Raw genomic sequence first — 16,633 nt, 5'->3', positions numbered from 1 at the left:
GAGTCTAAGACCTTAGCTATTAGGCCATAGTAAGAGTTAAGACCTTAACCAGTAGGCCAGAGAAAGAGTTAAGAGCTTAACCATTAGGCCAGAGTACGAGTTTAAGACCTTAGCTATTAGGCCAGAGTAAGTGTTAAGACCTTAGCTATTAGGCCAGAGTAAGAGTTAAGACCTTAACCAGTAGGCCAGAGTAAGGGTTAAGACCTTAACCATTAGGCCAGAGTACGAGTCTAAGACCATAGCTATTAGGCCAGAGTAACAGTTAAGACCTTAACCATTAGGCAAGAGTAAGAGTTAAGACCTTAGCTATTAGGCCAGAGTCAGAGTTAAGACATTAAGCATTAGGCCAGAGTACAAGTCTAAGACCTTAACCATTAGTCCAGAGTACGAGTATAAGGCCTTAGCTATTAGGCCAGAGTAAGAGTTAAGACCTTAACCAGTAGGCCAGAGTAAGAGTTAAGACCTTAACCATTAGGCCAGAGTACGAGTCCAAGACCTTAGCTATTAGGCCAGAGTAAGAATTAAGACCTTAGCTATTAGGCCAGAGTAAGAGTTAAGACCTTAAACATTAGGCCAGAGTACGAGTCTAAGACCTTAGCTATTAGGCCAGAGTAAGAGTTAAGACCTTAGCTATTCGGCCATAGTAAGAGTTAAGACCCTAACCTGTAGGCCAGAGTACGGAGTCTAAGACCTTGGATATTAGGCCAGAGTAAGATTTAAGACCTTACCCATTAGGCCAGAGTAAGATTTAAGACCTTAGCTATTAGGCCAGAGTAAGAGTTAAGACCTTAACCATTAGGCCAGAGTACGAGCCTAAGACCTTAGCTATTAGGCCAGAGTAAGAGTTAAGACCTTAACCAGTAGGCCAGAGTAAGAGTTAAGACCTTAACCATTAGGCCAGCGTACGAGTCCAAGACCTTAGCTATTAGGCCAGAGTAAGAATTAAGACCTTAGCTATTAGGCCAGAGTAAGAGTTAAGACCTTAATCATTAGGCCAGAGTACGAGTCTAAGACCTTAGCTATTAGGCCAGAGTAAGAGTCTAAGACCTTAGCTATTCGGCCATAGTAAGAGTTAAGACCCTAACCTGTAGGCCAGAGTACGGAGTCTAAGACCTTGGCTATTAGGCCAGAGTAAGATTTAAGACCTTACCCATTAGGCCAGAGTACGAGTCTAAGACCTTAGCTATTAGGCCAGAGTAAGAGTTAAGACCTTAGTTATTAGGCCAGAGTAAGAGTTAAGACCTTAACCAGTAGGCCAGAGTAAGAGTTAAGACCTTAACCATTAGGCCAGAGTACGAGTCTAAGACCTTAGCTATTAGGCCAGAGTAAGAGTTAAGACCTTAGCTATTAGGCCAGAGTACGAGTCTAAGACCTTAGCTATTAGGCCAGAGTAAGAGTTAAGACCTTAACCAGTAGGCCAGAGTAAGAGTTAAGACCTTAACCATTAGGCCAGAGACGAGTCTAAGACCTTAGCTATTAGGCCAGATTAAGAGTTAAGACCTTAGCTATTAGGCCAGAGTACGAGTCTAAGGCCTTAGCTATTAGGCCAGAGCATGAGTTAAGACCTTAACCAGTAGGCCAGAGTAAGAGTTAAGACCTTAACCAGTAGGCCAGAGTAAGAGTTAAGACCTTGGCTATTAGGCCAGAGTACGAGTCTAAGACCTTAGCTATTAGGCAAGAGTAAGAGTTAAGACCTTAATCATTAGGCCAGAGTACAAGTCTAAGACATTAGCTATTAGGCCAGAGTAAGAGTTAAGACCTTAACCATTAGGTCAGAGCACGAGACTAAGACCTTAGCTATTAGGCCAGAGTAAGAGTTAAGACCTTAGCTATTAGGCCAGAGTAAGAGTTAAGACTTTAACCATTAGGCCAGAGTAAGAGTTAAGACCTTAACCAGTAGGCCAGAGTACGAGTCTAAGACCTTAGCTATTAGGCCAGAGTAAGAGTTAAGACCTTAACCAGTAGGCCAGAGTACGAGTCTAAGACCTTAGCTATTAGGCCAGAGTAAGAGTTAAGACCTTAACCAGTAGGCCAGAGTAAGAGTTAAGACCTTAACCTGTAGGCCATAGTACGAGTCTAAGACCTTAGCAATTAGGCCAGAGTAAGAGTTAAGACCTTAGCTATTAGGCCAGAGTAAGAGTTAAGACCTTAGTAATTAGGCCAGAGTAAGAGTTAAGACCTTAACCATTAGGCCAGAGTACGAGTCTAAGACCTTAGCTATTAGGCCAGAGTAAGAGTTAAGACCTTAACCAGTATGCCAGAGTAAGAGTTAAGACCTTAACCATTAGGCCAGAGTACGAGTTTAAGACCTTAGCTATTAGGCCAGAGTAAGAGTTAAGACCTTAACCAGTAGGCCAGAGTAAGAGTTAAGACCTTAACCATTAGGCCAGAGTACGAGTCTAAGACCTTAGCTATTAGGCCAGAGTAAGAGTTAAGACCTTAGCTATTAGGCCAGAGTAAGAGTTAAGACCTTAACCAGTAGGCCAAAGTAAGAGTTAAGACCTTAACCAGTAGGCCAGAGTAAGAGTTAACACCTTAACCATTAGGCCAGGGTACGAGTCTAAGACCTTAGCTATTACGCCAGAGTAAGAGTTAAGACCTTAACCTGTAGGCCATAGTACGAGCCCAAGACCTTAGCTATTAGGCCAGAGTAAGAGTTAAGACCTTAGCTATTAGGCCAGAGTAAGAGTTAAGACCTTAAACATTAGGCCAGAGTACGAGTCTAAGACCTTAGCTATTAGGCCAGAGTAAGAGTTAAGACCTTAGCTATTAGGCCAGAGTAAGAGTTAAGACCTTAACCTGTAGGCCATAGTACGAGTCCAAGACCTTAGCTATTACGCCAGAGTAAGAGTTAAGACCTTAGCTATTAGGCCAGAGTAAGAGTTAAGACCTTAAACATTAGGCCAGAGTACGAGTCTAAGACCTTAGCTATTAGGCCAGAGCAATAGTTAAGACCTTAGCTATTAGGCCAGAGTAAGAGTTAAGACCTTAACCATTAGGCCAGAGTACGAGTCTAAGACCTTAGCTATTAGGCCAGAGTAAGAGTTAAGACCTTAACCAGTAGGCCAGAGTAAGAGTTAAGACCTTAACCATTAGGCCAGAGTACGAGTCTAAGACCTTAGCTATTAGGCCAGAGTAAGTGTTAAGACCTTAACCTGTAGGCCATAGTACGAGTCCAAGACATTAGCTATTAGGCCAGAGTAAGAGTTAAGACCTTAGCTATTAGGCCAGAGTAAGAGTTAAGACCTTAAACATTATGCCAGAGTACGAGTCTAAGACCTTAGCTATTAGGCCAGAGTAAGAGTTAAGACCTTAGCTATTAGGCCAGAGTAAGAGTTAAGACCTTAACCATTAGGCCAGAGTACGAGCCTAAGACCTTAGCTATTAGGCCAGAGTAAGAGTTAAGACCTTAGCTATTAGGCCAGAGTGAGAGTTAAGACCTTAACCATTAGGCCAGAGTACGAGCCTAAGACCTTAGCTATTAGGCCAGAGTAAGAGTTAAGACCTTAGTTATTAGGCCGGACTAAGAGTTAAGACCTTAACCAATAGGCCAGAGTAAGATTTAAGACCTTAACCATTATGCCAGAGTACGAGTCTAAGACCTTAGCCATTAGGCCAGAGTAAGAGTTAAGACCTTAACCAGTAGGCCAGAGTAAGAGTTAAGACCTTAACCATTAGGCCAGAGTACGAGTCTAAGACCTTAGCTATTAGGCCAGAGTAAGAGTTAAGACCTTAGCTATTAGGCCAGAGTAAGAGTTCAGACCTTAGTTATTAGGCCAGAGTAAGATTTAAGACCTTAGTTATTAGACCAGAGTAAGAGTTAAGACCTTAACCAGTAGGCCAGAGTAAGAGTTAAGACGTTAACCATTAGGCCAGAGTACGAGTCTAAGACCTTAGCTATTAGGCCATAGTAAGAGTTAAGACCTTAACCAGTAGGCCAGAGAAAGAGTTAAGAGCTTAACCATTAGGCCAGAGTACGAGTTTAAGACCTTAGCTATTAGGCCAGAGTAAGTGTTAAGACCTTAGCTATTAGGCCAGAGTAAGAGTTAAGACCTTAACCAGTAGGCCAGAGTAAGGGTTAAGACCTTAACCATTAGGCCAGAGTACGAGTCTAAGACCTTAGCTATTAGGCCAGAGTAACAGTTAAGACCTTAACCATTAGGCAAGAGTAAGAGTTAAGACCTTAGCTATTAGGCCAGAGTAAGAGTTAAGACATTAACCATTAGGCCAGAGTACAAGTCTAAGACCTTAGCTATTAGGCCAGATTAAGAGTTAAGACCTTAGCTATTAGGCCAGAGTAAGAGTTAAGACCTTAACCAGTAGGCCATAGTAAGAGTTAAGACCTTAACCATTAGTCCAGAGTACGAGTATAAGACCTTAGCTATTAGGCCAGAGTAAGAGTTAAGACCTTAACCAGTAGGCCAGAGTAAGAGTTAAGACCTTAACCATTAGGCCAGAGTACGAGTCCAAGACCTTAGCTATTAGGCCAGAGTAAGAATTAAGACCTTAGCTATTAGGCCAGAGTAAGAGTTAAGACCTTAAACATTAGGCCAGAGTACGAGTCTAAGACCTTAGCTATTTGGCCAGAGTAAGAGTTAAGACCTTAGCTATTCGGCCATAGTAAGAGTTAAGACCCTAACCTGTAGGCCAGAGTACGGAGTCTAAGACCTTGGCTATTAGGCCAGAGTAAGATTTAAGACCTTACCCATTAGGCCAGAGTAAGATTTAAGACCTTAGCTATTAGGCCAGAGTAAGAGTTAAGACCTTAACCATTAGGCCAGAGTACGAGCCTAAGACCTTAGCTATTAGGCCAGAGTAAGAGTTAAGACCTTAACCAGTAGGCCAGAGTAAGAGTTAAGACCTTAACCATTAGGCCAGAGTACGAGTCCAAGACCTTAGCTATTAGGCCAGAGTAAGAATTAAGACCTTAGCTATTAGGCCAGAGTAAGAGTTAAGACCTTAAACATTAGGCCAGAGTACGAGTCTAAGACCTTAGCTATTAGGCCAGAGTAAGAGTTAAGACCTTAGCTATTCGGCCATAGTAAGAGTTAAGACCCTAACCTGTAGGCCAGAGTACGGAGTCTAAGACCTTGGCTATTAGGCCAGAGTAAGATTTAAGACCTTACCCATTAGGCCAGAGTACGAGTCTAAGACCTTAGCTATTAGGCCAGAGTAAGAGTTAAGACCTTAGTTATTAGGCCAGAGTAAGAGTTAAGACCTTAACCAGTAGGCCAGAGTAAGAGTTAAGACCTTAACCATTAGGCCAGAGTACGAGTCTAAGACCTTAGCTATTAGGCCAGAGTAAGAGTTAAGACCTTAGCTATTAGGCCAGAGTACGAGTCTAAGACCTTAGCTATTAGGCCAGAGTAAGAGTTAAGACCTTAACCAGTAGGCCAGAGTAAGAGTTAAGACCTTAACCATTAGGCCAGAGACGAGTCTAAGACCTTAGCTATTAGGCCAGATTAAGAGTTAAGACCTTAGCTATTAGGCCAGAGTACGAGTCTAAGACCTTAGCTATTAGGCCAGAGTATGAGTTAAGACCTTAACCAGTAGGCCAGAGTAAGAGTTAAGACCTTAACCAGTAGGCCAGAGTAAGAGTTAAGACCTTGGCTATTAGGCCAGAGTACGAGTCTAAGACCTTAGCTATTAGGCAAGAGTAAGAGTTAAGACCTTAATCATTAGGCCAGAGTACAAGTCTAAGACATTAGCTATTAGGCCAGAGTAAGAGTTAAGACCTTAACCATTAGGTCAGAGTACGAGACTAAGACCTTAGCTATTAGGCCAGAGTAAGAGTTAAGACCTTAGCTAGTAGGCCAGAGTAAGAGTTAAGACTTTAACCATTAGGCCAGAGTAAGAGTTAAGACCTTAACCAGTAGGCCAGAGTACGAGTCTAAGACCTTAGCTATTAGGCCAGAGTAAGAGTTAAGACCTTAACCAGTAGGCCAGAGTAAGAGTTAAGACCTTAACCAGTAGGCCAGAGTACGAGTCTAAGACCTTAGCTATTAGGCCAGAGTAAGAGTTAAGACCTTAACCAGTAGGCCAGAGTAAGAGTTAAGACCTTAACCTGTAGGCCATAGTACGAGTCTAAGACCTTATCTATTAGGCCAGAGTAAGAGTTAAGACCTTAGCTATTAGGCCAGAGTAAGAGTTAAGACCTTAGTAATTAGGCCAGAGTAAGAGTTAAGACCTTAACCATTAGGCCAGAGTACGAGTCTAAGACCTTAGCTATTAGGCCAGAGTAAGAGTTAAGACCTTAACCAGTATGCCAGAGTAAGAGTTAAGACCTTAACCATTAGGCCAGAGTACGAGCTTAAGACCTTAGCTATTAGGCCAGAGTAAGAGTTAAGACCTTAACCAGTAGGCCAGAGTAAGAGTTAAGACCTTAACCATTAGGCCAGAGTACGAGTCTAAGACCTTAGCTATTAGGCCAGAGTAAGAGTTAAGACCTTAGCTATTAGGCCAGAGTAAGAGTTAAGACCTTAACCAGTAGGCCAAAGTAAGAGTTAAGACCTTAACCAGTAGGCCAGAGTAAGAGTTAAGACCTTAACCATTAGGCCAGAGTACGAGTCTAAGACCTTAGCTATTAGGCCAGAGTAAGAGTTAAGACCTTAACCAATAGGCCAGAGTAAGAGTTAACACCTTAACCATTAGGCCAGGGTACGAGTCTAAGACCTTAGCTATTACGCCAGAGTAAGAGTTAAGACCTTAACCTGTAGGCCATAGTACGAGCCCAAGACCTTAGCTATTAGGCCAGAGTAAGAGTTAAGACCTTAAACATTAGGCCAGAGTACGAGTCTAAGACCTTAGCTATTAGGCCAGAGTAAGAGTTAAGACCTTAGCTATTAGGCCAGAGTAAGAGTTAAGACCTTAACCTGTAGGCCATAGTACGAGTCCAAGACCTTAGCTATTACGCCAGAGTAAGAGTTAAGACCTTAGCTATTAGGCCAGAGTAAGAGTTAAGACCTTAAACATTAGGCCAGAGTACGAGTCTAAGACCTTAGCTATTAGGCCAGAGCAATAGTTAAGACCTTAGCTATTAGGCCAGAGTAAGAGTTAAGACCTTAACCATTAGGCCAGAGTACGAGTCTAAGACCTTAGCTATTAGGCCAGAGTAAGAGTTAAGACCTTAACCAGTAGGCCAGAGTAAGAGTTAAGACCTTAACCATTAGGCCAGAGTACGAGTCTAAGACCTTAGCTATTAGGCCAGAGTAAGTGTTAAGACCTTAACCTGTAGGCCATAGTACGAGTCCAAGACATTAGCTATTAGGCCAGAGTAAGAGTTAAGACCTTAGCTATTAGGCCAGAGTAAGAGTTAAGACCTTAAACATTATGCCAGAGTACGAGTCTAAGACCTTAGCTATTAGGCCAGAGTAAGAGTTAAGACCTTAGCTATTAGGCCAGAGTAAGAGTTAAGACCTTAACCATTAGGCCAGAGTACGAGCCTAAGACCTTAGCTATTAGGCCAGAGTAAGAGTTAAGACCTTAGCTATTAGGCCAGAGTGAGAGTTAAGACCTTAAACATTAGGCCAGAGTACGAGCCTAAGACCTTAGCTATTAGGCCAGAGTAAGAGTTAAGACCTTAGTTATTAGGCCAGACTAAGAGTTAAGACCTTAACCAATAGGCCAGAGTAAGATTTAAGACCTTAACCATTATGCCAGAGTACGAGTCTAAGACCTTAGCCATTAGGCCAGAGTAAGAGTTAAGACCTTAACCAGTAGGCCAGAGTAAGAGTTAAGACCTTAACCATTAGGCCAGAGTACGAGTCTAAGACCTTAGCTATTAGGCCAGAGTAAGAGTTAAGACCTTAGCTATTAGGCCAGAGTAAGAGTTCAGACCTTAGTTATTAGGCCAGAGTAAGATTTAAGACCTTAGTTATTAGACCAGAGTAAGAGTTAAGACCTTAACCAGTAGGCCAGAGTAAGAGTTAAGACGTTAACCATTAGGCCAGAGTACGAGTCTAAGACCTTAGCTATTAGGCCATAGTAAGAGTTAAGACCTTAACCAGTAGGCCAGAGAAAGAGTTAAGAGCTTAACCATTAGGCCAGAGTACGAGTTTAAGACCTTAGCTATTAGGCCAGAGTAAGTGTTAAGACCTTAGCTATTAGGCCAGAGTAAGAGTTAAGACCTTAACCAGTAGGCCAGAGTAAGGGTTAAGACCTTAACCATTAGGCCAGAGTACGAGTCTAAGACCTTAGCTATTAGGCCAGAGTAACAGTTAAGACCTTAACCATTAGGCAAGAGTAAGAGTTAAGACCTTAGCTATTAGGCCAGAGTAAGAGTTAAGACATTAACCATTAGGCCAGAGTACAAGTCTAAGACCTTAGCTATTAGGCCAGATTAAGAGTTAAGACCTTAGCTATTAGGCCAGAGTAAGAGTTAAGACCTTAACCAGTAGGCCATAGTAAGAGTTAAGACCTTAACCATTAGTCCAGAGTACGAGTATAAGACCTTAGCTATTAGGCCAGAGTAAGAGTTAAGACCTTAACCAGTAGGCCAGAGTAAGAGTTAAGACCTTAACCATTAGGCCAGAGTACGAGTCCAAGACCTTAGCTATTAGGCCAGAGTAAGAATTAAGACCTTAGCTATTAGGCCAGAGTAAGAGTTAAGACCTTAAACATTAGGCCAGAGTACGAGTCTAAGACCTTAGCTATTAGGCCAGAGTAAGAGTTAAGACCTTAGCTATTCGGCCATAGTAAGAGTTAAGACCCTAACCTGTAGGCCAGAGTACGGAGTCTAAGACCTTGGCTATTAGGCCAGAGTAAGATTTAAGACCTTACCCATTAGGCCAGAGTACGAGTCTAAGACCTTAGCTATTAGGCCAGAGTACGAGTCTAAGACCTTAGATATTAAGCCAGAGTATGAGTTAAGACCTTAACCAGTAGGCCAGAGTAAGAGTTAAGACCTTAACCATTAGGTCAGAGTACGAGACTAAGACCTTAGCTATTAGGCCAGAGTAAGAGTTAAGACCTTAGCTATTAGGCCAGAGTAAGAGTTAAGACTTTAACCATTAGGCCAGAGTAAGAGTTAAGACCTTAACCAGTAGGCCAGAGTACGAGTCTAAGACCTTAGCTATTAGGCCAGAGTAAGAGTTAAGACCTTAACCAGTAGGCCAGAGTAAGAGTTAAGACCTTAACCAGTAGGCCAGAGTACGAGTCTAAGACCTTAGCTATTAGGCCAGAGTAAGAGTTAAGACCTTAACCAGTAGGCCAGAGTAAGAGTTAAGACCTTAACCTGTAGGCCATAGTACGAGTCTAAGACCTTAGCTATTAAGCCAGAGTAAGAGTTAAGACCTTAGCTATTAGGCCAGAGTAAGAGTTAAGACCTTAGTAATTAGGCCAGAGTAAGAGTTAAGACCTTAACCAGTAGGCCAGAGTAAGAGTTAAGACCTTAACCATTAGGCCAGAGTACGAGTCTAAGACCTTAGCTATTAGGCCAGAGTAAGAGTTAAGACCTTAGCTATTTGGCCAGAGTACGAGTCTAAGACCTTAGCTATTAGGCCAGAGTAAGAGTTAAGACCTTAGCTATTAGGCCAGAGTAAGAGTTCAGACCTTAGTTATTAGGCCAGAGTAAGATTTAAGACCTTAGTTATTAGACCAGAGTAAGAGTTAAGACCTTAACCAGTAGGCCAGAGTAAGAGTTAAGACGTTAACCATTAGGCCAGAGTACGAGTCTAAGACCTTAGCTATTAGGCCATAGTAAGAGTTAAGACCTTAACCAGTAGGCCAGAGAAAGAGTTAAGAGCTTAACCATTAGGCCAGAGTACGAGTTTAAGACCTTAGCTATTAGGCCAGAGTAAGTGTTAAGACCTTAGCTATTAGGCCAGAGTAAGAGTTAAGACCTTAACCAGTAGGCCAGAGTAAGGGTTAAGACCTTAACCATTAGGCCAGAGTACGAGTCTAAGACCTTAGCTATTAGGCCAGAGTAACAGTTAAGACCTTAACCATTAGGCAAGAGTAAGAGTTAAGACCTTAGCTATTAGGCCAGAGTAAGAGTTAAGACATTAACCATTAGGCCAGAGTACAAGTCTAAGACCTTAGCTATTAGGCCAGATTAAGAGTTAAGACCTTAGCTATTAGGCCAGAGTAAGAGTTAAGACCTTAACCAGTAGGCCATAGTAAGAGTTAAGACCTTAACCATTAGTCCAGAGTACGAGTATAAGACCTTAGCTATTAGGCCAGAGTAAGAGTTAAGACCTTAACCAGTAGGCCAGAGTAAGAGTTAAGACCTTAACCATTAGGCCAGAGTACGAGTCCAAGACCTTAGCTATTAGGCCAGAGTAAGAATTAAGACCTTAGCTATTAGGCCAGAGTAAGAGTTAAGACCTTAAACATTAGGCCAGAGTACGAGTCTAAGACCTTAGCTATTAGGCCAGAGTAAGAGTTAAGACCTTAGCTATTCGGCCATAGTAAGAGTTAAGACCCTAACCTGTAGGCCAGAGTACGGAGTCTAAGACCTTGGCTATTAGGCCAGAGTAAGATTTAAGACCTTACCCATTAGGCCAGAGTAAGATTTAAGACCTTAGCTATTAGGCCAGAGTAAGAGTTAAGACCTTAACCATTAGGCCAGAGTACGAGCCTAAGACCTTAGCTATTAGGCCAGAGTAAGAGTTAAGACCTTAACCAGTAGGCCAGAGTAAGAGTTAAGACCTTAACCATTAGGCCAGAGTACGAGTCCAAGACCTTAGCTATTAGGCCAGAGTAAGAATTAAGACCTTAGCTATTAGGCCAGAGTAAGAGTTAAGACCTTAAACATTAGGCCAGAGTACGAGTCTAAGACCTTAGCTATTAGGCCAGAGTAAGAGTTAAGACCTTAGCTATTCGGCCATAGTAAGAGTTAAGACCCTAACCTGTAGGCCAGAGTACGGAGTCTAAGACCTTGGCTATTAGGCCAGAGTAAGATTTAAGACCTTACCCATTAGGCCAGAGTACGAGTCTAAGACCTTAGCTATTAGGCCAGAGTAAGAGTTAAGACCTTAGTTATTAGGCCAGAGTAAGAGTTAAGACCTTAACCAGTAGGCCAGAGTAAGAGTTAAGACCTTAACCATTAGGCCAGAGTACGAGTCTAAGACCTTAGCTATTAGGCCAGAGTAAGAGTTAAGACCTTAGCTATTAGGCCAGAGTACGAGTCTAAGACCTTAGCTATTAGGCCAGAGTAAGAGTTAAGACCTTAACCAGTAGGCCAGAGTAAGAGTTAAGACCTTAACCATTAGGCCAGAGACGAGTCTAAGACCTTAGCTATTAGGCCAGATTAAGAGTTAAGACCTTAGCTATTAGGCCAGAGTACGAGTCTAAGACCTTAGCTATTAGGCCAGAGTATGAGTTAAGACCTTAACCAGTAGGCCAGAGTAAGAGTTAAGACCTTAACCAGTAGGCCAGAGTAAGAGTTAAGACCTTGGCTATTAGGCCAGAGTACGAGTCTAAGACCTTAGCTATTAGGCAAGAGTAAGAGTTAAGACCTTAATCATTAGGCCAGAGTACAAGTCTAAGACATTAGCTATTAGGCCAGAGTAAGAGTTAAGACCTTAACCATTAGGTCAGAGTACGAGACTAAGACCTTAGCTATTAGGCCAGAGTAAGAGTTAAGACCTTAGCTAGTAGGCCAGAGTAAGAGTTAAGACTTTAACCATTAGGCCAGAGTAAGAGTTAAGACCTTAACCAGTAGGCCAGAGTACGAGTCTAAGACCTTAGCTATTAGGCCAGAGTAAGAGTTAAGACCTTAACCAGTAGGCCAGAGTAAGAGTTAAGACCTTAACCAGTAGGCCAGAGTACGAGTCTAAGACCTTAGCTATTAGGCCAGAGTAAGAGTTAAGACCTTAACCAGTAGGCCAGAGTAAGAGTTAAGACCTTAACCTGTAGGCCATAGTACGAGTCTAAGACCTTATCTATTAGGCCAGAGTAAGAGTTAAGACCTTAGCTATTAGGCCAGAGTAAGAGTTAAGACCTTAGTAATTAGGCCAGAGTAAGAGTTAAGACCTTAACCATTAGGCCAGAGTACGAGTCTAAGACCTTAGCTATTAGGCCAGAGTAAGAGTTAAGACCTTAACCAGTATGCCAGAGTAAGAGTTAAGACCTTAACCATTAGGCCAGAGTACGAGCTTAAGACCTTAGCTATTAGGCCAGAGTAAGAGTTAAGACCTTAACCAGTAGGCCAGAGTAAGAGTTAAGACCTTAACCATTAGGCCAGAGTACGAGTCTAAGACCTTAGCTATTAGGCCAGAGTAAGAGTTAAGACCTTAGCTATTAGGCCAGAGTAAGAGTTAAGACCTTAACCAGTAGGCCAAAGTAAGAGTTAAGACCTTAACCAGTAGGCCAGAGTAAGAGTTAAGACCTTAACCATTAGGCCAGAGTACGAGTCTAAGACCTTAGCTATTAGGCCAGAGTAAGAGTTAAGACCTTAACCAATAGGCCAGAGTAAGAGTTAACACCTTAACCATTAGGCCAGGGTACGAGTCTAAGACCTTAGCTATTACGCCAGAGTAAGAGTTAAGACCTTAACCTGTAGGCCATAGTACGAGCCCAAGACCTTAGCTATTAGGCCAGAGTAAGAGTTAAGACCTTAAACATTAGGCCAGAGTACGAGTCTAAGACCTTAGCTATTAGGCCAGAGTAAGAGTTAAGACCTTAGCTATTAGGCCAGAGTAAGAGTTAAGACCTTAACCTGTAGGCCATAGTACGAGTCCAAGACCTTAGCTATTACGCCAGAGTAAGAGTTAAGACCTTAGCTATTAGGCCAGAGTAAGAGTTAAGACCTTAAACATTAGGCCAGAGTACGAGTCTAAGACCTTAGCTATTAGGCCAGAGCAATAGTTAAGACCTTAGCTATTAGGCCAGAGTAAGAGTTAAGACCTTAACCATTAGGCCAGAGTACGAGTCTAAGACCTTAGCTATTAGGCCAGAGTAAGAGTTAAGACCTTAACCAGTAGGCCAGAGTAAGAGTTAAGACCTTAACCATTAGGCCAGAGTACGAGTCTAAGACCTTAGCTATTAGGCCAGAGTAAGTGTTAAGACCTTAACCTGTAGGCCATAGTACGAGTCCAAGACATTAGCTATTAGGCCAGAGTAAGAGTTAAGACCTTAGCTATTAGGCCAGAGTAAGAGTTAAGACCTTAAACATTATGCCAGAGTACGAGTCTAAGACCTTAGCTATTAGGCCAGAGTAAGAGTTAAGACCTTAGCTATTAGGCCAGAGTAAGAGTTAAGACCTTAACCATTAGGCCAGAGTACGAGCCTAAGACCTTAGCTATTAGGCCAGAGTAAGAGTTAAGACCTTAGCTATTAGGCCAGAGTGAGAGTTAAGACCTTAAACATTAGGCCAGAGTACGAGCCTAAGACCTTAGCTATTAGGCCAGAGTAAGAGTTAAGACCTTAGTTATTAGGCCAGACTAAGAGTTAAGACCTTAACCAATAGGCCAGAGTAAGATTTAAGACCTTAACCATTATGCCAGAGTACGAGTCTAAGACCTTAGCCATTAGGCCAGAGTAAGAGTTAAGACCTTAACCAGTAGGCCAGAGTAAGAGTTAAGACCTTAACCATTAGGCCAGAGTACGAGTCTAAGACCTTAGCTATTAGGCCAGAGTAAGAGTTAAGACCTTAGCTATTAGGCCAGAGTAAGAGTTCAGACCTTAGTTATTAGGCCAGAGTAAGATTTAAGACCTTAGTTATTAGACCAGAGTAAGAGTTAAGACCTTAACCAGTAGGCCAGAGTAAGAGTTAAGACGTTAACCATTAGGCCAGAGTACGAGTCTAAGACCTTAGCTATTAGGCCATAGTAAGAGTTAAGACCTTAACCAGTAGGCCAGAGAAAGAGTTAAGAGCTTAACCATTAGGCCAGAGTACGAGTTTAAGACCTTAGCTATTAGGCCAGAGTAAGTGTTAAGACCTTAGCTATTAGGCCAGAGTAAGAGTTAAGACCTTAACCAGTAGGCCAGAGTAAGGGTTAAGACCTTAACCATTAGGCCAGAGTACGAGTCTAAGACCTTAGCTATTAGGCCAGAGTAACAGTTAAGACCTTAACCATTAGGCAAGAGTAAGAGTTAAGACCTTAGCTATTAGGCCAGAGTAAGAGTTAAGACATTAACCATTAGGCCAGAGTACAAGTCTAAGACCTTAGCTATTAGGCCAGATTAAGAGTTAAGACCTTAGCTATTAGGCCAGAGTAAGAGTTAAGACCTTAACCAGTAGGCCATAGTAAGAGTTAAGACCTTAACCATTAGTCCAGAGTACGAGTATAAGACCTTAGCTATTAGGCCAGAGTAAGAGTTAAGACCTTAACCAGTAGGCCAGAGTAAGAGTTAAGACCTTAACCATTAGGCCAGAGTACGAGTCCAAGACCTTAGCTATTAGGCCAGAGTAAGAATTAAGACCTTAGCTATTAGGCCAGAGTAAGAGTTAAGACCTTAAACATTAGGCCAGAGTACGAGTCTAAGACCTTAGCTATTAGGCCAGAGTAAGAGTTAAGACCTTAGCTATTCGGCCATAGTAAGAGTTAAGACCCTAACCTGTAGGCCAGAGTACGGAGTCTAAGACCTTGGCTATTAGGCCAGAGTAAGATTTAAGACCTTACCCATTAGGCCAGAGTACGAGTCTAAGACCTTAGCTATTAGGCCAGGGTAAGAGTTAAGACCTTAGTTATTAGGCCAGAGTAAGAGTTAAGACCTTAACCAGTAGGCCAGAGTAAGAGTTAAGACCTTAACCATTAGGCCAGAGTACGAGTCTAAGACCTTAGCTATTAGGCCAGAGTACGAGTTAAGACCTTAGCTATTAGGCCAGAGTACGAGTCTAAGACCTTAGCTATTATGCCAGAGTAAGAGTTAAGACCTTAACCAGTAGGCCAGAGTAAGAGTTAAGACCTTAACCATTAGGCCAGAGACAAGTCTAAGACCTTAGCTATTAGGCCAGATTAAGAGTTAAGACCTTAGCTATTAGGCCAGAGTACGAGTCTAAGACCTTAGATATTAAGCCAGAGTATGAGTTAAGACCTTAACCAGTAGGCCAGAGTAAGAGTTAAGACCTTAACCATTAGGTCAGAGTACGAGACTAAGACCTTAGCTATTAGGCCAGAGTAAGAGTTAAGACCTTAGCTATTAGGCCAGAGTAAGAGTTAAGACTTTAACCATTAGGCCAGAGTAAGAGTTAAGACCTTAACCAGTAGGCCAGAGTACGAGTCTAAGACCTTAGCTATTAGGCCAGAGTAAGAGTTAAGACCTTAACCAGTAGGCCAGAGTAAGAGTTAAGACCTTAACCAGTAGGCCAGAGTACGAGTCTAAGACCTTAGCTATTAGGCCAGAGTAAGAGTTAAGACCTTAACCAGTAGGCCAGAGTAAGAGTTAAGACCTTAACCTGTAGGCCATAGTACGAGTCTAAGACCTTAGCTATTAAGCCAGAGTAAGAGTTAAGACCTTAGCTATTAGGCCAGAGTAAGAGTTAAGACCTTAGTAATTAGGCCAGAGTAAGAGTTAAGACCTTAACCAGTAGGCCAGAGTAAGAGTTAAGACCTTAACCATTAGGCCAGAGTACGAGTCTAAGACCTTAGCTATTAGGCCAGAGTAAGAGTTAAGACCTTAGCTATTTGGCCAGAGTACGAGTCTAAGACCTTAGCTATTAGGCCAGAGTAAGAGTTAAGACCTTAACCAGTAGGCCAGAGTAAGAGTTAAGACCTTATCCATTAGGCCAGAGACGAGTCTAAGACCTTAGCTATTAGGCCAGAGTTAGAGATAAGACCTTAGCTATTAGGCCAGAGTACGAGTCTAAGACCTTAGCTATTAGGCCAGAGTATGAGTTAAGACCTTAACCAGAAGGCCAGAGTAAGAGTTAAGACCTTAACCAGTAGGCCAGAGTAAGAGTTAAGACCTTGGCTATTAGGCCAGAGTACGAGTCTAAGACCTTAGCTATTAGGCAAGAGTAAGAGTTAAGACCTTAATCATTAGGCCAGAGTACGAGTCTAAGACATTAGCTATTAGGCCAGAGTAAGATTTAAGACCTTACCCATTAGGCCAGAGTACGAGTCTAAGACCTTAGCTATTAGGCCAGAGTAAGAGTTAAGACCTTAGCTATTAGGCCAGAGTAAGAGTTAAGACCTTAGTTATTAGGCCAGAGTACGAGTCTAAGACCTTAGCTATTAGGCCAGAGTAAGAGTTAAGACCTTAACCAGTAGGCCAGAGTAAGAGTTAAGACCTTGACCAGTAGGCCAGAGTACGAGTTAAGACCTTAGCTATTAGGCCAGAGTAAGAGTTAAGACCTTAAACATTAGGCCAGAGTACGAGTCTAAGACCTTAGCTATTAGGCCAGAGTACGAGTCTAAGACCTTAGCTATTAGGCCAGAGTAAGAGTTAAGACCTTAACCAGTAGGCCAGAGTAAGAGTTAAGACCTTAACCAGTATGCCAGAGTAAGAGTTAAGACCTTAACCATTAGGCCAGAGTACGAGTTTAAGACCTTAGCTATTAGGCCAGAGTAAGAGTTAAGACCTTAACCAGTAGGCCAGAGTAAGAGTTAAGACCTTAACCATTAGGCCAGAGTACGAGTCTAAGACCTTAGCTATTAGGCCAGAGTAAGAGTTAAGACCTTAGCTATTAGGCCAGAGTAAGAGTTAAGACCTTAACCAGTAGGCCAAAGTAAGAGTTAAGACCTTAACC

The sequence above is a fragment of the Triturus cristatus genome, chromosome 6 (assembly GCF_964204655.1).
Source record: "Triturus cristatus chromosome 6, aTriCri1.1, whole genome shotgun sequence".
Lineage (NCBI taxonomy): Eukaryota > Metazoa > Chordata > Amphibia > Caudata > Salamandridae > Triturus > Triturus cristatus.
This window is presented reverse-complemented; position numbering follows the sequence as displayed.